At 45.0% G+C, this 23,303-nt stretch overlaps 1 protein-coding gene and 2 long non-coding RNA genes across 10 annotated transcripts in view; 2 read left to right on the top strand and 1 right to left on the bottom strand.

Annotated features, from left to right (window-relative positions):
• Window positions 1-23,303, top strand: part of Wwox (WW domain-containing oxidoreductase) — a 927,977-nt gene that overhangs the window by 561,902 nt on the left and 342,772 nt on the right.
• On the bottom strand, window positions 8,987-18,303 carry LOC108348987 (uncharacterized). Of its 2 annotated transcripts, XR_015644166.1 has the most exons (5): window positions 18,186-18,303; window positions 16,278-16,468; window positions 15,281-15,434; window positions 10,666-10,774; window positions 8,987-9,345 (listed from the first exon to the last, which is right to left on the bottom strand). It is a non-coding gene; the product is annotated as an uncharacterized LOC108348987 (long non-coding RNA). The 2 variants fall into 2 exon arrangements; XR_015644167.1 differs by lacking the exon at window positions 15,281-15,434.
• On the top strand, window positions 14,408-15,857 carry LOC147999476 (uncharacterized). Its single transcript, XR_015644183.1, has 2 exons — window positions 14,408-15,453; window positions 15,529-15,857. It is a non-coding gene; the product is annotated as an uncharacterized LOC147999476 (long non-coding RNA).

Here is a 23,303-nt window from a genome sequence, read left to right on the forward strand (position 1 = left end):
GCTTACTCTTGTATGTAAGAGAGTCAAGACAGTCGGTGTACACTTGGTGTTTTCTCTGAGTTCTGCCATACCATGATGCTCATGTGGCCCAGACATAGTTGAGAATGTGATGGGGAGGGATGTCTCCAAAATGGATTTCGGTTGGTATTTGCATTGGCCGTAACATAGAAATGCTTGAGGTGGGAACTGGGACTTCCGTTGCTTGGTACGGATGTGACCCCCTCTCGGACTTGCCTTCACCGTGGGGCATCTACAGACATACACGTCATGCTTTATGTGACTTGGATCACATCGACCTGCACCACCTCCTTAAGTCCGGACAACAGATAAAACTGGAAATCATACCCCAGCTTTCAGAGGTCCCCTACGAGTTCCATGGTGCAGATGCCACTGTGGCCAGTTTTAGAGTTATCAGTGCGACATCCCCACACACGTGATGGGGAGATATGGCACCTTCACATGATATTTGCACCACGCATGCACCACGGTCTTGCAGAACATAGATAAGAAGAGGAAAATGTAATCAAATCCCTGATGCTGTGACTTTTGAGTATCTTTTTTTACCTTTTTTGTATCATAATCAGATTGCACGGTGCAATTATTTCTTTCAATAGTTTAGATATAGCCTATGTACTTGACACCCAGCCCATTATTAAAAGCATGCAAGTTAATTTGATTGCAAAATCATACCCTCTTCACCATGGTCCGATATTCTAACAGATTGTTCTCCATAAAGGAAATGCTAGGGCTGGAGAGATAGCTCAGTGGGTAAAGTGCTTGCCGTTCCCAATCAGATGTGTGATTCCAGGGCTGTGAGAGATGAGAAGAAGGAAGGGGGAAATGCTCAGAAACTCGAGTGCCAGTCATTTGCACTTCTGACTTCCTCAATGGACCCTTATGCGCATATGAACAAATGCATGCACATGTACACATACACACATTCATACACATAAACACACCGTCATACAACACATAAAAATAGAAAAAAAGTTGTTCGCTCACAGTCAATCTATTTCATTGCTTCATTGCTGTGTTCTTTTTAGAGTTGCTGGCAGGTCTGCTGCATTTCCTTTATTCTAGGAACTTTTCTAATGTATCTTGATAGAATTGGCACAATAATCACCATTTTACACAATAAAGTATAAAAATCCAGTGCCTTTTCTTACATTAGCAATACCGAGCTCCAGTCAACACTACATTCCTAAACATTTCATCCCCCCCCAAAGAAGTCCAGTTTCCATTAGGCTGCCGTTACTCCTTTCCCTACCCCAAACCCCAATAACCATTAATTTAATATTTGTGTCCATGCACATGGCTCTTCTGGGTATTGTGTTTACACGGAAGCATGAGGTATGTGACCTTTGACGTCTGAATTCTTCCGCTGGCAGAATGTTCTCGAGGTTAATCCATGTTGGAGAATGTATCTGTATTCCATTCCTCCTACTATGAGTGAGTAATGTTCACCGCGTACTGTACTTTACTTACCCGGTCACCACTTGCCGAGCATTGGGTGGTCAGTGCTGTGGGGCTGAGGTGAATTATGTTGCTATAAGTATATATGTTCTGGTCTTTTGTGGGTACCGGTTTTCTATTCACTTGGGCCTTGGACTGAAAGAGCGAGGTCATATGGTAATTCTATAGAAGGCATTTAATAGAGATATAAAATGGTTTGCCACGTTGGCGACACCATCCATATTCCCACCAGTGAATGCATGAGGGTTATAACCTCTCCTTACCCTTGGCAATACTTGTATTTTAAAAAATTATTATCATCTCGGTGGGTGATTTTGCTTTTGCTTTCTTTGATGTCGAACAGGTTTATGTGTTTATTGCTTGTTTGAGGCGATTTTCATAATTTTTATATGTTTGGGGTGTGTGTGTGTGTGTGTGTGTGTGTGTGTGTGTGTGTGTATGTGTGTGTTTTGATGGTGTGCATGTAGTTTGTCAAACTTGCCAGGAGGTGCAAGCACCTGCTTAGTCATCCTGCCCATCATCCCTTGCTGTCTGTGTAGTCCAAGGTAACTACACCTATTTGCATCCCTTGCCCTCCACCCCAACCTTTGTCATTTTGATTAAGCTGGAACCTTCGTTTAGACATTTTACGCACGATACCTTTACCATATAATATCCGTGTGGCTAGCCAGCATTTACTCCCATTCTGAAAGCCGTCTTTTAATACTGATAATGTCCTCTTAGTAGCAGGATTTAAAATTTTAATGAGTCGGGTTCGTATCTCACGTTCTGCTCTTAGACTTTCAGTGAGGTATCTAAGAAGCCATTGCAAATTCAAGGTCATGGCGGATTGACTCCAAGTTTTAGCCTCAGAGATAAGCAATTCTAGCTCTTATGTCATGCATGTCACCTGAACTACATGTATGTTTGCATGTGAGGTGAGGTAGAGTTTATTATTTTGTGTGGGAAAGTCCTGGTCCCAGCACCACTAAGACTGTTCATCCGCCATTAAAGGGTTTTTGTAACCTCAGCAAGGGCTGCTTGTCCCTCAAAGGATGGATTGTTTTGGGGACTCTCAGTTCTAGTCTACTGACCTACATTCTGTCCTGATGCCAGCCTTTCACTGTTTCGACTTCTGTCCATGGAAATGAACTTTGAATCAGAAAATACGAGTCCTTTGACTTTATTTGTTGGGATCATTTTGGATTTTAGGGATCCCTCGTGTTTCTAAGTGAATTCTAGAATCAACAACATTTAATTTTAACCATGGCTACATCCAATAGTTAGAACATACAACCCAGAGAAAAGTAAAAAGCAGCTCTTGTGAGCCAGCATGGACCAGCTGCTGCTCATCAGGAAGCTCTGCTCCTGCATTTCCTGTTTCTCACTTTGTGAGTGGGACTGTTCTACGAAAGGTATTAGAGTATGCTCGCCGCCATCTTGGGATTCCAAGTCAAAAGGACTCAAACTCCACTTCTACCACAGAGCAGGGTGTCTTAGGGCAAGATACTTTAGCCACCCAACCCTCCTTTCTTTCCCTGACTATAAAACGATAACAGTTGTTACCCATTCACTGTACTCTTCAGTGGATTAGTGATAATTTATAACATTAGGCTCATAGGAGGGAATCAGTAACTAAAACAAATGATACCCTTTGATTATTTGTGAGGCTCTTTGCACATACAACCTGAGGAATTCTTCCCAGGGAAATAAACACCTGCTGGATGGCCGTCAAGACTCTGAGAAAATGAGTAGCAGCTGAAATTGTGTCTCTCTCTCTCTCTCTCTCTCTCTCTCTCTCTCTCTCTCTCTCTCTCTCTCTGTGTGTGTGTGTGTGTGTGTGTGTGTGTGTGTGTGTGTGTGTGTGATCCTTTCCTTTCCCCTTCATGCACTGACCATGAACCATGTTCCTAGAAAGCCAGATGTTAAACAGCAATTACAAATCAGTAATATTAGAAAACACCAGCTCCAGTCCTCATGATGGGGATGGAGGAGTTCCTATTCCCTTAGATAGAGAAGCAGGGGAGGGAGAGGACAGGACGTCATTTGTGGAATCCTTAGCTAGCTTTCCACATCATGCATTTGTGGACAGTGTCAGGAGGAGACACCTTTGTGAGGTCACATTATACATATAGACCACTTTCTCTTCTTCTACCAGGAATTGAATGCTGGTGTGTATTTGGGCACAGACACACACACACACACACACACACACACACACACACACAGAGAGAGAGACATACACACATAGACACACACACACACACACACACACACACACACACACACACACACACTGAGAGAGAGGCTATTTCATGGCTGATGTATGGTTGAATAGAGTTCGGGCCTTAGTCACTTGGAAGTGTTCAGTAGCCAGAGACAGACTTTCTGGGACCAGCGTGAGTGATGGAAGCCTCATTCACATATTTAAACATGTGGTGTAGGTGGGCTGATTTCAGGGCTCACTTAACAGCTCAGTGATGTGAAGGCTTTCGGGTTGGCTCTCTTCCTCTTCCGTGTCTCTTCTCTCCTCTTTACCAAATGGACTCCATGGTTGCAAGGGGAGGGAGGGACTTCCTCCAAGAAGCCAGCAGCAGGTTTTACTTTGTTTCAGGCTGAGATACCCTATACTGTCACCACTAGACCAATGACCAGCAGTCCATGCATTGGCCAGCAGGTCCCACGAGTGGCTGACTCACTGGTCCCACCACAACCTCAGACGCACACGGCAGGTAGTACTTTACTCTCACTGTGTCTGGGTTCTCATAAGCCTGGTCCAACTCACCTGAGACACTTGCTAATCTTGCTCATGAGGCTGAGAACTGGCCGTTGGGTGACTCATCCCGGCTCTGTTAGGGCAAGCCACTGTGGTCCGCCTTCTCACAAATGATAGAAACACAGAGACCTACAAGTCTCAGAAGTGGCTCCCCATCACATAGGGCTCCTTCCAGGCTAAAGGAAACCACGGGGTCAAAGTTAGGTGTAAACAGCTGGATCTCACCCACAGATCTCCATCTGTGCTACAGTTTGTGTGTCAGAGGGTATGGATATGGAGCGTATCCAAGGATACGGATATTACTGCACTATTGGTTTAGATTTACCGTGATCCACCCCTCAGGGCTTTGCTCCACCTTGGTGGGGGAAGTGGGAGGAAGACAGAGTTTACTATGCATAGCTGTGGAGTATGTCACATGTAAAATGAGATGTGAACAGATGTGGAGTAGCTAAGGGTGGCTTGGTAGCCGTCTCTCAAAAGGACTCCCAGGAGAATACAAGTCACTCACCAGCAGGATGCCATGACTATACACAACGCCGTTCTCTGTTCATTTCTCAACCTGAAGCTTAACAGTGACAGAGCTGAGGCAACATGGGTCGAGGACTATGCAGACAGCAGGAAAGACACAGGCCAACTCTGCTTAAAATCCCAGAAGCTCAAGTAATACTGTCAAACCCTGCAGGATGCATAATCCCTTCTTCTAGTCCAAGTACAGAGTTCCTTCTATCTCCAGTTCCGTGGGGCCCAGTATAGACTCTTGCTGCTCTCCGCTCAGGAGTACAAATTGAACACCCACTTCTCTCATTTTTTATCCAATTTTGCCTTCCCAAGACCCAGATATGACTTCATTTTTAAAGTGAAATTTTTCAGGTCATTAGCCCATAATGATTAAATGATTCTGGTTATTAGCATAAAACACAGCTGTAGTACATGAAAGGTTATCTTTGTTGTTTAAATATTATGCAGTGTGGTCACATAGCACACAGAAAAATTATTGTTTTTTAGATTATTTAGCTATTATGGAAATGACTTAGAATCCCACATTCGATTGAGAAATACAACAAATGAGATTCATTCCCTCAGAAGGGTAAATATTGGTTAGGGATAGTTTCTAAGGGGAACCCATGTCAGACACAATGCCATTTCTGTTAGGGAAAAAGACCTAGTTTGGGTAGAAGTCCCCAGAGAGTCCCAGGTCATATGACAAACAGCTCCGTGACTTGGCTTTTTGAAGACTTGGGTTCAGATCTTGCTATGGTGTGAATGTGTGTCTTCCCCAATCTGCATTTATCATGAGATGAGTTCTTTGGGGGACATGGTTAGATCCTGAGAGCAAACCCTTCATGAATATCAATGCCTCAATGAAAGAAACCCCAGGGTGCTGCTTTACTTCTCCCAGCCCATGAGGACAGGTCAGGGAACCCCCGTGTGAGTCTGTGTTCATCAGCTGTCCATAGCCCTGACAAAATAACCAAGGAAATCAACTTAAAGAGGAGAAAGCTGTGGTTTAGCTCACGACTTCCAAGTTTTCAGTCTGTGGCTGATGGAGCCTGTTGCTTTACCTGTGATGGATGGAGTGGTTTATATCATGGTGGGAACATTTGTCTCACTGGTGGTCCAGAAGAAGACAGAGGAGGAACCAGTATCTGAACCCTGCTCAATGACCCAGATTCCAGTGAGTTCCACTCCCTAAAGGTCTCACCATCTCTCATTAATGACTGGCAATCATACCTTAAGGCAACATTTCATATTTAAACATGAGAAGAAGTAGGCCATCTCTAGACATCAGATTTGCTTGTCTCGAACTCCTCAGCCTTCAGGAGTATAAGAAATAAATTATTGTGGCATATAAGACACTCAGTCCATGGTATTTTGTTGCAGCAATCAAAGGACTATGACAAATACTTCTATCTGTACCTCCTTGAACGAAATACTTTAACTCTCTGAATATCGATGTGTGTCTCTGTCTCTCTTTCTCTCTTACATACACACACACATAAACACACAAACACACACACACACTCACACACATACACACACATCTGGTAAATAATGTCTAATATGTCAAGGTTACAAACACCATGTGTAGGTGGTCAGTCCAGTGCCTAGCTCACTGTGAATCTCAGTAAATTATAACTGCTATTGTCACAGCTTTAGTGATTGCCATCAGATATATCATCTTAGTTTTGCTGAAGACCCAGAAGATGAAGACCCAGGCTACATGGAAATGAGTGCGGGATGACCCTAAGAATGCAGAAAGTTCAAGCAAACCTTAGGACCATTACCCATGGTTTCCTGTACCTGCCTGTCCTTGTTGGGAATGGTGAACAATGAAATTGCTAACCCCTGTGCCTCTCCATTTGCAATATCCATGGTTGATAAATTAATCTTAACATTGCCATAGAAACACATTTGCCAGCATCTTCAGGACTCTCTTTGCCCTAGCTAGTTCTCTAGCCAGCCCACTCTGCCTGCTCATGGTTAAGAACATCCTTTCTGGAAGGAGGTGCTGATGCTGGGGAAGAGGCTGGCGATAATACCGATGGTTGTAATTATTAAGCTTATCGAATGCTCAAAGGGTCCCAGGAAGTGTCCTGAGGGATCTACAGGTATTGTGTCATTTATACTTTATGGGCATTTTTTTCTATGGGTGAGGACACCGAGGCACAATAGTCTGCCTATCCTTACCCGAGCTCTTTAGGAAAGACGGTGTCTTAAGGCAACCCGAGCCTGAAAGCTGGCTCTAGCTGTGAGTGCCTCTGTCTGTCTGTCTGTTCTGTGAATGAATAGGATAGAAAGGAAATCTGTGAGGTCTTGAGTGTCGCCTATAAGCTGAAGCAAAGATGGTTTTTTTACCTGTCTTGAGAGAGTCCCCAAAATGGCCTCTGTGTCACTCTTAAGGCCACTGCTAGATCTTAAAGATTCCAAAGAAGAATCCAGGGTATTGTGTTTCACACAAATCTCTGAGAGAATGATGCCTGGCAGTGTCACACCTCAGTCAGCAAATGCAATGATCACTTTCCTTCCCTTGTTCTTGGTTCATTGGACACACAGCACACCTTCCTTGAGTGTATCTCTGGTATGGCTCTAACAGTGGTTTTCACATCTGTAAAATGGGAACAACAATGACACCTACCTTTGAGAGGGAAACAAGACACTGTGTCTAGTACAATGATTGATGCATGACTGGAGTGCAATGGATGCTGGTGCCTATTATTGGCATTATTCTTGTTAAATGGAGGCAAAAACCCAAGGCTCAAACAAGTGAACCAAATGGGAGACGGTTGATGAAGAAGAAAATCAGGTGATGGCTTGGAAAAGGCCTAGAATCTTCTGCGAATGTCTGTCCAGAAAGATCCCAGGGACAGCAGGGCAGTTCCTAGGCATGTTTGCTCCAAGAAGGACTACCTAGTAAATACTATATGGGAGGGGAAGTTTAGCTCTTGTGCTCGGTGTGGTGGTGAGTGCCCCTGATCCAAGCACAGGGAGGAAGCGGCATGAGTTCTAGGCCACACAGGCTACATAGAGAGCTCCTGTCTCACAGAAGAAGGAAGAGGAGGAGCAGGAGGAGGAGAACAGGGAGGAAGAAGAGGAGGAGGGGGAGGGGGAGGACTAGAGAGATGGATGGCTCAGTGATCACTATTCTTCCATATTACTTAAGGAAAAGTATAAACATCTTGGCTTCCTCTGGCTAGAGATGAGATGTCAAAAAAGTTAATCATCAGAGGCACCCAAGAATATAATAGGCAAATGGAAAAAAAAAAAAACAAAGAAGAAAAATCCAGGAAAATGAGTGAACAAATGTATTCTTAATATAAAGTGTTTTGTTATATACTCAAACCTCAGGAATTATTGTACAGCCTGTACTGGGTCCTTAGACAGAAACCTCTTGTCAACCTCTTGTCATTCACAGTCTTAGCTACACAATAGATCACCCCCCGGCCCCCAAGGGAGTTTGTGTGTGTGCGTGTGTGTTTAAAGAGATTTACAGTGATTCTTTTCCTATAGGGTCTTCTTGAAACATATATATTTTTAATTTCTCCCCGTCTCAGGGGTAAATAAATATATTACAGTAAGCTATGGGATGTATAGCCGAGTATAACAATGATAAATGATGTTGTGTGTAATTTTTCTACTATTAACATAGAGTAATATAAACTGAAGGACACTGGTCTATTGAGAGACTTAGAAGCTAATGTTCCGTATCAGATGCAGCCAATGTCAGGACTGAATACAGATTAGGCAGTGTCCTTTTCTCCCCCAGGGAATGAAAGTTGAAGCCACCACTCGCTGCCCGTGGTTTTACAGCATTTTGTTGGGGCCGGTGGTGCCTTTCTTGGTCTATTAATTCAGGAGCCGGTAAATGACAGTGTGAGCGAGAGGCTTTTCCAGTGGGATGCATTTCATTTATGTGTGCTTGTACGGCCTCTACCTCGCCAATCCTTCCTGTCACAATAAGTGTTTTTAAATTGTGTAGATTCCCTTCACTTCATTATGGTCCCTGGCATGGTTTTCTCATGCAATGCTATTATGTAAAGTTAAGAAATACTTAAACTCTGCCTGGTCAAAGAAAAGAAGGGAGGAGCGGTGAGAAAAGTTTATCTGGAGTTAGTCTCCACTTTCTAGCATTGAGTTCATAGTCAGGGTATGCTCTGCAAAATGCCAAGAAAATTCTCAGGATATATGTATATAAACACATGTTCAAATAGATGTGATTCTAGGAAAGAGATGCTCACCAGTGAGACAGCCTGAAAGCTGTAGGTTTCCTAGTTTACTTTTAATGAGATCATGGTTACAAGATCAAAAGTCTGCTGCAAATCTTTCCATATCTAGATGCAGGGAAGCACCACCCCCAGAAGTCCAGAGACTCCTGCCAGGCCCCACAGTCCTCTAGAGGCCCTTGCTTAACCTTGAGCCTCTCTTTCTCAGGCAGCCTCCACATTCCCTGCTCCTTCCTGCTGTCTCTTCACTTGATGCTGTCACAAAACACAGTCCCTAAGGGAAAGAGGAGGCAAGTGGCCGTCACTGGAGGAAACAATCTGAGTGGATGTCTTTGTGTTGGCTGAAGCTGTCCCAGGAACACCCAGTATAACAGCACCGCACAGCAGTCGATGTTCCTGTCGGGGAACCATAGAAAGAAGGGAACTGTTTAATGGACACAACCAAGTCCTCCGAATCTCTTGTGCCACTTAAGGGACACCCCTCAAACTCCCCCAGAACTTGAGGATGTGGCTCCTTCTGTTTTTTCGGTCCTGCCACTCCATTAAAATGGCCAATAAGGAGCAGGCATGGGTTTCGCCACAAAACATTGTTATCCTTCGGGAAGGCTCTGAGAGGATACGTTTGTCACGGTCTGTAAATTTTATCTTTGCACTAAAAACAGGGGTAGGATATCGTCAATGCAATTATAAAAATGTATTAAAACTGGGAAGGAGAGAAAATCCTGTGGTAGATGCGATTTTAATGATTGTGTGAATGTTCACTGTTCCGTGGCCAAAAAAAAAAAAAAAGTTTAGATTTCTAACCCCCCCCCCCAATATTTCAGAGATGCCAGGGAATGGACAGGTTTTCCGTGCATGCACGTCATGCATTTTCAAGACAAACATGAGCATGTCAGTGTAAGGATCTACTTGGATCTTTATAGATGACAAGCCATCAGGGAATGGTACCTGGAAGTTCTGGATTCTGTACAATCACGAACTATTCCCTACGGTTGTGTTCCAAAACATGCAAAGTGGGTAACGTGCCACGAAAGTGAAATGTCCCTCAGAGTGTGTTTGAACACTCGCTTCCCGGCCGCTGGAGCTGTTTGGGATGGCCATGGAACATTTAGGAGGTAAAGCCTTGTTGGAGGAATTTATGTCGCAGGGAGCTGGGCTTGGAAACTTTAGAGTCCGGCCCAGTTTCCTGTTGACTCTCTACGTCCTGCTTAGCTGATACATTGTGACAGGACAGCCTCTCGTTTCTGTTGCCATATCTTCTCTGCCAGATAAAGCCTAGCGCTCCCTGGGGCTGTAAGCCAACATGAACCCTTTGTCTCTTGAATGATGGGTTATTGTTTTATGGCAGGTGCCACAGAAGATGCCAGGCAGTGAGGTGCTTTCTATCACTCCCTTGTGTGAGTTTGGAGGGTTAGCAGCATCTCCGTGTACACTCACAATGAGCCTGTGGTATGATTTACCCCACAGAGTCCGTTCTCATCCCTAGGATCTTACATTGACTTCCTTCACTTAGTAGCTTGCATTGGCCACTGACACACAACACAGGGAGGAGCCAAGGAAAGTAAAGATTCAGCTGCAGCCGCCAGAGGGGTTTTCTAGAAGAACACCAGTTTTAGAATGAGATGGGTTCTTGGAGAAAGTCTGAGTGTCCACTTGATGTCAAATACATGGCCCTCGTGATCAGCGTCTCCGGGGACAGTGGCATCTGCTACCTACCTTCACCCTGTCCATTGCTGCTGTCCGCAGACGGACTGATGGTGGAGAGAGTCATGGCGTGACATTTCCCAGTATGAACCATTAAGTGCCAGGCTCTCTAATGGATATTCTGTAAAATAAAATGTAAGAAATAGGTTGGGCATGCTGGTACTTAGCTATAACCTCAATACTTGGGAGGAGGCAGAGGCAGGAGGATTATTTTTTGTGTTTTGGAGTAGCAAGTCTGTTTGACCTACTGAGTTCCAGGCCAGTCAGGCCTACATAATAAGACCCTTTTAAGCCCCACCTTACCCTACCCCCATTTTGAAGCAAAACACAAATTAGAAAACTGTAAGTCTGGACCTGGTTGTATGCAGGAACCGACTTCTTTCCTGTGTAGATTTCTCTGCTTGTGATCCTTTCTCGTACTCGGGTGGTAAAACACTTGCCCATTTCCTTCCAGTCAGTGCTCTGCACTGATTCTCTTAGCATTTGGACACTGTTAGAGTCAGTAAAGCAGCTTGTCCTTGCGTTCAGGCTTTTGAATTTTTACCACTCACCGTGAAGACCTTGCTTTTTTCCTTATGTATAAAGTTACCCCCAGAATTATAAAGGTAGTAATGAGTTTCAGGGTACAGAATTAGTTAGTCAGTCAGTAAGTTAGTCAGTTTGACCCGGAGCCTTAGGATGTAGCTGTGGCTGGCCCGAAATTCCTTATGGAGACCAGGCTGACCTCAAGCTCACAGAGGTCTACTTGCCTTTGCTTCCCCCATACTGAGAGTAAAGGCATGCACTACCATGTCGGACAGGTCCAGGCTTCTTCAGACTTTACCCAATCATACACTGTCCCTCTCATTTCCACTTTAAAATTAAAAACAAAAGCCAACAGAAACTAAAGCCGTGTTGACCTTATGGACTGTGTCTAACCCTTGCTCTATGCAGGTGTCCTATGCCAGACTCTTCTGATCTAAGATACCTTATATTTTTGTGACTTGGGGCAAATGTCTTAACTTGCAGTCCACCTCGAAACAGCAAAATAGACCAGATAGAGAAGCTGCCTGGCACAGGATTAGATGTAATAATGCAGACGGAGGGTATGTGAGAGAGTCTGGCACACAAATTACTTGATGCCAGACACCTGCTGTTTCCCCCACCTTTCAGTCCTAGCCTCTGTTCGTAACACCTATTAAGAAATCTGTACTAAGGGACATCATCAAATTGTTGTAAAAAGTGTTCAGTTCTGCACTTGCTGCTTGTCTCTGTCTCTCTACCTCTGCTGCCCCCACCCCCACCCCGTGTGTATGTGTGTATGGGATGTATGTGTCTCCTTGTGAGCGTATTCACATGTGTGCCCACCAGTGAACGTGTATGTGCATGGGCACGTGTGGAGGCATTTGTCGATCTAGGGTCTCTCACTGAACCTAGAGCTTATCAGGGGAGCTCTGCTGGCTGACCAGTGAACTCCACTCTCCCAGTGCTTGGGTTACAGACAAATGTCATCATCCTAACTTTTCATGTAACTGTTAAGTGTCCAGACATGGGTCACCAGTCATCGTGCTTGAGTGTTGGGCACATCACTAACTTAGCCTCTGTCTGATGTCAGCATGGTCGTTGTAAAAACAGTTAAGAAATGCACATGAGTGAATGTGTCTCTTGTACCAGGCATGCCATTCAGATATACATACATCATAAACACAGAGAACTCTGTATGTGTGCATGCGTGTTTTGAAGTATATTTAGCATGGGGTGCAGTCTGGTACTTAGAAACGCCAGGCATTCTTCCACGGGTTCTGTATGAGATACTTAATAGGTGTTCCATTTTCTGTGCAATGCTATGAGATCGGGGAAGAGCTGGGATAGGCGTGTGAGTGGAAGTCCCTAAGCTGAATGCAGAGAAGCACATAGTTAAATGAACAGGAAGTCCAGGGTTCGAGGAAGGCTTTGGAAGTACACCCTTCTGTCTTAAACCTTATGTCCTATGTGAGGCTGAATGAGGTGACATGGAGATCAGCCATTTCCCTCCAGAACTGTATCCATGATTTTCTTCCTAATACACATCAAGAAATCTGTAGGAGGGGCTGGAGAGCTGGCTTAACCAACGGTAAAGAGCACTTGCTGCTCTAGCAGAGGACCCAGGTTTGGTTCCAGCACCTCCACAGCAGCTCACCACCATCTGGTGCTCTAGTCCTGAGAGGATCTGATGTCTTTCTCTGGCTGCACAGGCTCCTGGAACGTGCCTCACATACATCCATGCAGACATGTTACTCACACATATAAAACAGAGAGAGATGAATTTTTAAAGGCCATTTAAAAAGAGCTCTGTAGAGAAACAAGTCGGTAAGCAGTCTTAGAAATCTGTAGTGAGTGACCGAATGAAGGACTGAATTACTGAAGAGGGGAGAGGAGGGGAGGGGTGTGTGCTCATCACCAGTTCTAGCACCCGACTGCTGGCACCCACTGTTGAGCCCCGCACTAAGTAGGTTCTAGATAAATTTGAAAATAAGCATTGCAGTCAGGGATAATTTCATATCTGTGATATAAAATTGGTGTGAGGCTCCAACCTCCATTCACAGAACAAGTTATTTTCATAGAAACCATGGTCTCCTCTTTAATAAGAACTTTTAAGCCAGATCTAGTAGTAAACACCTTTAATCCCAACACTCAGGAGTCAGAGGCAGATGATTTCAGGGCCAACCTGATCTACACAGTGACTTCCAGGATAGCCAGGGCCACATAGCAAGACCATCTCAAAACTAAAATAAAATTTAAAAAGTGGCATGCCATTGGTCCTCCCTGGCCTCTGCTCAGTCAGATATATGATTGTATGTGCTTTGTGAACATCTTTGGCCAAAGCACCTGTTGTTAAATTATTCTCCGTTTTCAAGGATTGGATATATTTGTCAAGCTCAGAAAGAATTTTGTTATATGGGAATCCTGCACCCGTGCAGAGAGGCATTGTGTGAATTACAGGGTATTTTTTCCTGAGGCATAGTCACAGAGATTCTGTTGGCAATGGTCCAGTAAGGAAACTCGACAGAAAGGCACCGGCTAAGAGTTAGAACGCAGGCCAGAGAGATGCTCCACAGGTGAAGCACATCCGCGGAAGCCGGAGTGTGGGAATTCCAGGCTCTAGGACTCAGGGAAAGAGAAGGCAAAGGCAGGGATCCCCAGAACATGACATAGTGCCCTCTGGATCCAGTGAAACACTGTGTCTTGTATACAGTAGAGATCAATAAAGGAAGACACCTGACATCAACCTTGGGCTACCGAATGCAGGTCTACTCATGTGGGTGTGTGAACACACACTCACACTCTCACACATGCACGCACACACTCACACACACATAAACAACGAAGAAGGAAACCTGACTCCCTTTGGTTCCCATCACTGTCAGCAGGCTGAGGTGTGTGCATGACTAGAGGAGATGATGCAGGTATTGGCTGACCCGGAAGTCCTGGGGATGCATCGTCTTAACAGCCCCATGCCCAGATTTCCATGTGAGTGGTAGGGATTGAACCCATGTCCCCATAATTATGCAGCAATCACTTTACCGACCGAGCCATTTTCCCAGCCCCTGCTTCCCAACACAACTTCTTAATAAGAACTGGGGTTCCCCTTGAAGAGCCCAGGAAGTTCAGTCCCACCGCTACACCTGCCCCTGAACACAATGTGCCCTTGCTAATAAATTCCGAGGGCCGACACTGCCTGAGCCTGCTGGTCTTTGCCCTCAATTTCATTGAGATGGGCCATTGAAAACTCATTACAAGCTGTTTGACTGTGACTTTCACTTGTGCTCGGCAGTGAACGGAATTAACAGCTCTGGGAGGTAGGAAAAAAAAAAGGCACTCAGCCAAATTTTTAAAAAAAAAATTAATGAAAAAATTGAAATGATGAGAGAACACTTTTAATATTATCTCTATTAGTCATGCAAACAAGCGCTCCTGTGCAGCACATGCGTTCTGCGCTCAGCTCTCATTTGGAGCCTGTTGTGGCTCGAAGTTTCCCCACTGAAAGAGAAATTCTTACCCAGGTCTTGCAGGCAGCTCAAAAATTTTTTACATGCCAAGCAATGAGCCTTTGAGTGTAGCAGAATTGCTTCATAAATTTCACTATCACTTTCGGATTTCTGTTTTTTTCTAATTTAGTGCTTGATAGTTTTTTATGTGATAATTTTAAAATGCTGTTTATAGCAAAAGTTACCTTGATAGTACAGGTGTGCAGAGAAAATTCAGAGCCATCGAGAGAGAGAGAGAGAGAGAGAGAGAGAGAGAGAGAGAGAGAGAGACTTTCCTGTTTATACTCTAGGCATTTTGTGATTCTAAGGGTGTAATCCTGGTGGTATTATAGGTTTCAAATGCACCCTGATTAATCCAAATTTTGGGAAAAAGAGCAGCACGAAGATTTAAATGTTGCTGCTGACACCTTTGGATGGCTTCCATCTATATTTGGGAAGCTCGTACAAAATGTCTCTGTCTCCTGTATTTGTAATACATCTTAGAACTAGAAATGTGTATATAGTCATAGAAATGAAATGAGAAATAACTATAACATTGCAAATTTTATTAATGAGATGATTTAATGTTTAATACTTAAAGAAGCCAAAAGAACTTTACCCAGTAAAGGAAAAATACATACTTGAGAGTGGCCAGATACATTTTTTCCAGTGTCCTGAGATCCTCAAGCACAAATGGACACAGATGTGGATCATGTTGAAGGTGGACAGAAAAGGATATTTCACATTGGTGTTTTAGGTTATCCAGACACAGCAAATGGGTCTGAAGAGACGACTCTGCAGTTAAGAAACCAAAGTACTGGGGTTGGGGATTTAGCTCAGTGGTAGAGCGCTTGCCTAGGAAGTGCAAGGCCCTGGGTTCGGTCCCCAGCTCCAAAAAAAAAAAAAAACAAAGTACTCTTGCAGAGAACCGGAACTTAGTTCCAGGCATCCAAGTCATGCAGCTTACAGCCTTCTGTAACTTTAGCTTGAGGGGAATCTGACGCCCTCTGCTGGCCCCCATAAGCACAGCTCTCATGTGCACATACACACTCAGCACATAATACACATACGTGTAATTAGACAAAAATTAATCCAAAAATAAAACAAGCAAGGGTTCATTTTCTGTGAAAGGTGTGAGGCAGAAGTCGTGGCACTGTGGCAGCATCACCATAAAATTATCTAGTTGTTTTATTTTATTTTGTTTTATTTTTCCAGCTCTTTCCCCAAATCGCCAGGGACAAGGCTTAAAGCAGTGCATGCAGTAAGAATAAGATGTTCTGCCCTGTAGGGTCCCCTTCCTGGCATGCCACACTGGAGCAGCACCCAGTGCCAACTTAAGACACACACACACACACACACACACACACACACACACACAACCTTTCAGAGCCAAATTAGTGAATTAGCCCAGTGGCACTCAGGCCCATGGATAGATTTTAACAGTGAGTTCAGTGACTATACAACTGCATATATCTAAGCCTGCTGTGTTATTTACTACCACTGTTTTCTTCTCCTTCAAGCATCTCATTTCACCCCCTTTTCTAATAAATTTTTCAAATCTCAGTGTTTTCCCCAGGGCCAAGGCTTTTATCTTTCTCTTCCTCCCTGAATATCCCTTGTTGGAAGCCATCACTTCACCTATAGCTGTAGTTGATGGAGGAATGGGAGCAATGACCTCTTCTCGAGTTTCAGTGACGTTCGACCATGTTCTAGTCACTACTGATGTATCTTCCACACAGCACCCCAAGCTGCCCTGTTCTATGATGACATGTTTCAGCAGGCCTCCAAGGGGACAGTTTGTTCACTCCCACATGCACCATCTGAAGTTGCTTGAAGGCAAAACAAAAGCAAAAGACAAAAATAACTCAAGGCAGAGGTCATCTAAAGGAAGTCCAATCAAAAGAGTAGGTGTCAAAGCTGGACATTGGCTGTGACACTTTACAATGCTTTCAGGCAACCAGGGCGTCCTCCAAATATGAAATATGGCAACTGGGCTTCCAGGGTACACATCCCAAGAAAGAGCCAAGTAGATTTTACATTGCCTTTCATGATTCAGCCGTGGAAGTCACGTGAACCTCTGATTCTTCTGTTCAGCCTGTCCAGGTGTACCCAGAAGCCTATGGAGGTGTACGGGGAGAGGAAGTATGTTCCACCTTCTCACATGGCAATGGGATGGTTCTCGAAAAGAATATGCCAGTGGGAAATCACTGTGACCACTCCTGGAAAATGTGGTGTATCTAGGGGATGGAGAGATGGCTTAGTAGTTATGAGCACTTCCTGCTCTTGCAGAGGACCTGGGTTCAGACCCTTATAGCCACATGGCAGTTCATAATCATCTGTAAAGCCAGTTTGGGGGGAGGGAGTGTCCATCGTCCCTTTCTGGTCTCTGTGGGTACTGCATATGTGTGTGTGCATATGTGTGTGTGTGTGTATATATATACACATATATATATATGTATGCAGGCTAAAGACTCAGGCATGTAAAAAATCAAAAAAGGAAAGAAAAATAAGGTGTATCTTCAATCATCTGCAAACTTTTAGCATGTAGTAGTTGCACAAAAGAAAAAAAAGAGTTATTTGAGAAGGATGAGATACCTGAATTTGAATTCTATCTCTGCCCCTTATTAACCACATGTCCAGGCCTCAGTATGCATATCTGTGAAATGGGGGGGGTGGTGATCTCACATTGACCCCCTACAGTTGTTCTAAAGGTTATGCATATAAAATACAATATGCAAGTGTCTGCCACTGAGGCTCTGGTACAGCCGGGTTGCTCAAAGACTCTTCCCTGAGTCAGTTCATTGAGTCGGAATCTGCACACAATGGCCATTATTTAGGTTTATTGTGCCCTAGTCTATGTCACAGAGTGCATCCTTGATGTTTTCATGAATTTTCCACGCAGCCACGCCATACCACCAGCCAATGAAGGTCAGGGAGGGAACAGATTAACAGCATCTCACACCACAATGTCAGAATCCTTAAAAGTGTTTACAGAGCCCCGTGACACACAATGAATTTCAAACGAGAAGATTGGAGCCTCAGTAAAACTACCCCTGTTGTAAGCTTGAGCAGAGGCCTTGATGTTTTATGATTGTTTTAAGGTCCATTAATCGTTGAATCATGAGGCCATGTAAAGAGATGACAGCCTTAACATCCAGGGCCCGCGTTCCTTTGAAATGTTTTTGTTTCTACACTGTTCTTAATTAATGGCAGGGGCTAAAACCCTGCTTCAAATATGGCAAAAAGTGAGATACCATGAATTAAAGCGGCTCAGTCTCACCTAAAGACATTTCATGGCTGGCGCCAAGGAGCATCCCGTAGACTGCAGGGTGGCAATTTCTAATAGGCATCGGCTGAGTCTCAGAAAGAGGCCTCCTGGTACCTAACCAGGAGCTGTTGTCTAATAGAGTATCCACAGGCCACATGTTGATGTTTCAATTTAGATGAATAAAAACATAAAAACTGGTTAGGGGTTTACTGCTGTGAACAGACACCATGACCAAGGCAGCCTTTATAAAGGACAACATTTCATTGGGGCTGGCTTACAGGTTCAGAGGTTCAGTCCATTATCATCAAGGAAGCAGCACGGCAGTGCCCAGGAAGGCATGGCTCTGGAGGAGCTGAGAGTTCTACATCTTGTTCTGAAGGCAAATAGAAGAAGACTGGCTTCCTCAGGCAGCTAGGAGGAAGCTCTCAAAGCCCACCCCCATAGTGACACACCTCCCCCAACAAGGCCACACCTACTCCAGTGAGGCCACACCTACTCCAGTGAGGCCACACCTACTCCAGTGAGGCCACACCTACTCCAGTGAGGCCATACCTCCTCCAGTGAGGCCACACCTCCTCCAAAAAGGCCACACCTACTCCAGTGAGGCCACACCTACTCCAGTGAGGCCACACCTACTCCAGTGAGGCCACACCTACTCCAGTGAGGCCACACCTACTCCAGTGAGGCCACACCTACTCCAGTGAGGCCACACCTTGTTGCCCCTCCCTGGGCCAAGCATATTCAAACCACCACAGTTGGTACACCAAGGACTGCGAGAATATATGTAGCTCAGTGGATAAAGGGCTTGCCTTGCAAATGCAAGAATCCGTACTCCATCCCCAGTACCACATACATTTAAAAAAAAAAAAAAGATGGGCATGGTGGCACAGACTCATCATCCCAGTGTTGAGTGGGGACAGAATGGTGCATGAACTCACAGGCAGGCCAGCACCGTCTCATCAGCAAGACTTTGGTGGCACATCACAGGGCTTCTCTTGGGTTGTATTGACAAGGGAGGGGGTGAGTTCTGTGTGTGAACGAGCAGCCCCTTCACAAGTCTGCAGCGACTTTGGTCACAAGCTGGAAAAAGGAAGTAGAGGCATGTACACACATGGCCACACCCTTACCCACAGATGAATATTGCAAAGAATCCCATAGTTGTCTGTTACATCCCCGTTGTCTCCATGGATCGCAGGCCGTCTGAGCTGGGTAAGTCATTTGGGAGAATTCCATCTCCTAGACCATTCCGGTAACCAGACCTCCACTGCTGTGTGTGTTCACTGTATCTGCTATGCCCTTTCTCTCTCTCCTCCCTCTAAATCAAGACAGATTCACCTCAACCCATGAGCTTTGGAAGCTGCACAAACCATTGGCAATTCCAGAGCCCTGCAGTTTGACTCCACAAGTCCTTTGCTACCTCCTCCCTCACTTCTTCCTTTCTCTGCTTTTATTTGTGTGTTTGCATAAGGCGCTCACGGAGGCCAGAAGAGGTTGTTGGATCTGCTAGAGCTAGAGTAATCAGCAGCTATGAGCCTCCAGATGTAGGTGCTAGGAGACAAATTTGGGTCCTCTGGAAGACAAGCAAACGCTCTCATCAGCTGACGCCTGTTTCAGCCCCTTCCCACCCCCCCTTATAACCCAGGAAAGCTTCAGATCACTCCAGAGAGTGCCAATCATTCCCCTTTCCTATCACGAATACATAGGGTACTTCTCCATCTGTGGTCTCAGGAATGGCCACCACAATAGATAACAGGCTCAACTGCTCAGGCTCTTCCAAGGGTGCCATTTGTGGTGGTGGGATAGCCCTTGGGAAGCACAATAACCTAGATAGGTAATCCCAGATCTGTCTACCTCTTGTCTGACAAGAGCAGCGTATGGTGATCATGAAGGGAGAAAGATCCAGTCCCACCCTCATGTGTTCATTTAAGCCCCAGTACGTCCTTGAAACCCCATGTCTAAATACCATCGCACTGGGTTAGCGTGACAAACTTTCAACCCGTTATCATTGGTCAAGTGCTACACCTTCTCTCTCTTTCACTTGCTCCTCTGTTAGGGTAACCTGGAGGAACAAACAGAGTTTCCCAGTAAACAGTACAAAGCACATTCTAGTTTCTCAATTAAAGGGGTAACCATCAAAGCTGTCAATTTGTTCTTGTCGTCACTTGTCCTGTCACACAATAATGATTTGGGGAATGAGACTGGAGCCTGTCTTCTTTTGAATTCTGTCCTCCCGGTCATCATGATGCCCAGCATGGAGTAGGCACCAGTACATACCGTATCCAAAGAGCCATTGGTGTCTAACTTGGGAGGCCACTGGTGTTCAAAGGACAATGACACGCGAAGAATGGGGAACACGAGGTTAAAACCCAAGACGTGTTTCTGTCCCTACCTCCTTGGCCGTAGGCAGATAGCCGTGCCTTGCCAGACTCAGTTTCTTATACAGATACTGAGGTCCGAGCTTAGGTCCCCATATTCCGCATCAGGCACTTTACCAACCAAGCTATCTATCTCCCCGGCCCCTAAGCAGATGTAGTTTTAAAAAAGATTTCTGACTCACTTTTAGATTTGTCTGAAAAGTAGAAAAAAAATGAAAGTAAAATATAAAAATATTGTGAATCTTGGCAATAAACATAATTATGGAATCCACCCCAGGATAACTCTGTGCTAAATCCCGATTTCCAGCCAGCTCTGAGCAAAATACCTACTTCATTGTGAGTTCTTATTTTCAATTTGCATGCAGATTTTTTTTTTTCCGTAATTACTTGGTAGCTTTTAAGTGGGGGAAAAACAACTTGGCAGCTTACGTTTACCTTGCTTTTTGTTTACGTTTTTTGTTCTGACAGGCTCTGGCTAAAACCTCGCTGGCCTTGAACCCAGTAGTCCCCAGACACTTGACAATCTCTTAAGCACTGAGGTAGCAGGCAGGTTTCCCTCTAAAACTGCCTCTAAATTCCAGTTTCCCTGCCATGGAATCAGGCTTCAGAGCCTAAATCCTTTCTCGTGTAATTTTCTTTTCTTTAAATTTTCTGTGCCTCCCTCCTCCTCCGGCCCCCAACCTCCCCTAAGCTGATGGTATACAACCCTTTGAAGAACACTGGGACTTTTAAGCTGAAGTACCAGCCAACCGCCACTCTGTCCTTAATACCTTTCAAGTGTTAGATTAATAACGTTTGGATAAGTTGGCGACCAGAACCGAGTGCAGTGCTTCAGCTGAGTCTCACCGACGTCTGGGATAATGTGCGCTAATTTCTGGAGACAAACACGTTTTGTCGTGAGTAGAGAGATGTAATTGTGCCAGTCGGGTTTTGCTGTATTGTGGGTAGCAAAGTGTATTGTATGTGTATGTGTGTGTGTGTCTCTCTCGTCTAGGTCCGGTTGGCTCATGGGTATGTCCGCAGGGCACGGTGTTGATTGTTTTAACTGATACAGGAACGCATAGGTTGGATGCCCAGATTGTCTAAGAGCGGAGAGAACGAGATGACCACTAAGCACGCATGCGCTCATGGCCATGGATGGGATGGCATGTGCTGTTTTAACTCGCTTAAGCCTTGTCTCTCCTGACTATAACCTACAACTGCGAACTGAAACAAACTCTATTTTCCTTACGTCACCTTGTAAAATTGTTCTGATATCCCACCTTCTTATGAATTAATTATTTACTTTCCATCCCAGCCAAAGTTTGCCCTCCCTCCTCTTTCCCAGTCCTTCCTCCACCCCTCCCATCCCCTCCCCCTCCTTAGTTTGGTTTTTTTCAGGTTATTTTATCACAGCAACAGAAATGACATTGTGACAGTGGTGCGTCTGCCTCTGTGTGTGTGTGTGTGTGTGTGTGTGTGTGTGTGTGTGCGCGCGCGCGCTTGTGTGCATGCCTGTGTGCGTATGTGTACCATAATGCAAGTGCAGGGACCCAAGGAAGGTGCCATAGACTCTCCTCCCTTGAGACAGTATCTCTCAATCAATCTGCCTAGTGACCTCTCCTCAGCCATCCTCCTGCCTCTACCCACTACCCCCAGCACCAGGGTTTACAGGCACATGACTACTTTTTATGTGTGTTCTGGGATACAAACTCAGGTCCTTATGCCTTTACAGCAAGCTTTCTCCCCACACCATAAGTCACGACCAATACAACCTCAAGTCAATGGCTGTTGTTGTGGTCTGTTTTGGCATTCCTGGCAACTGAGCCTAGGGCACTGGCATCGTGGTTACAAGCCAGGAGGTTCTACCACTGGGCTCTAGTGCAGGCCTCAAGCTCTTGCCCACGTCAGCAAAGGCCACCATGGAGATCACGCATATATATGCACTAGACATTCGTTCCCCACCACTGAGGACTTGTTGCTCTCTCTTTGTCACAGCTAATTTTGTTTGTCATACGTCAGGCTAGGATGAGGGAGGCACATTCAGATTTAGCTCGTTTTCTTTTTTCTTTTTTCCTTTTTTTTTTTTTCTTAGCAGCCACCTTTGCTAATTTCCAGCGGTCAGCACATTTAGCAAGTCGGTGGCCGCATGCCTGAGCAAGCCATTAATCTACATTAGAAATCGTGGAGGATTCGAACCTTCCTGAGGCTGGCAGCCCCTCCCCGTGTCTGCAGATGATCCCGAGTCTCCCTTGCTTGAAAGTGCCTGTCATTTCTGTCCTAGTCTGCCTTTTCCCTTTGTGTTTGAATATCTGCATTCAATGACAAGGCTGAGGCGGCACAGGAGACTGTGACTGTGTCCTTGGTGCCTGACAGTGTCATCGCTGGGCTGCCACAGAGCTTGGCTGGACCCTCGCTTTGCTGGCCTTGGGGTCAGTGCCAAGAAACCTTTCTAGTTCTTTCTCCTGGAGAATTTTGGCAAAATGTGCTTCCACTGGAATGCTTTCAGTAACTGTCTGTCTGGAATATTATTTCCTTTCATCTTTCCTCCTCCTTATCCGCAACATGAACTGTTTTTTCTTCTCCTAAAAATTTTGGGGGGAAAAAAAGCATTTTCCATGCTAACTCAAATGAGTTCTCTGTCTCTGTCTCTCTCTTGGTCTCTCTCTCTCTCTCTCTCTCTCTCTCTCTCTCTCTGTGTGTGTGTGTGTGTGTGTGTGTGTGTGTTTAATCTTTAAATCTCCCATGTCCTACTTTCAAACTACCAAAATAGTCCCTCTATAAAAAAGAGAAAAAAAAACAAAACCAAAAAAAAAAAATTGAAAGTTTCTACACATCTGTATGAGAAAAGGGTCACACCATCAGCTTGGTGTTCCAGAAATGGTTCACTGAGTTGAAAAACGCCTGTTGCACAAGCCTGTGGGCCGGAGTTTGAATCCCTGGACCCTGTATAAAAGCTGAATGCATCTGAAGAGAATCCATAATCCCAGTTCTGCAGGGGCTCAGGAGGTGGATACGAGAGACCTTGGAAACTCACAGGAC

The sequence above is a fragment of the Rattus norvegicus genome, chromosome 19, assembly GCF_021556685.1.
Source record: "Rattus norvegicus strain SHRSP/BbbUtx chromosome 19, alternate assembly SHRSP_T2T, whole genome shotgun sequence".
Taxonomy (NCBI): domain Eukaryota; kingdom Metazoa; phylum Chordata; class Mammalia; order Rodentia; family Muridae; genus Rattus; species Rattus norvegicus.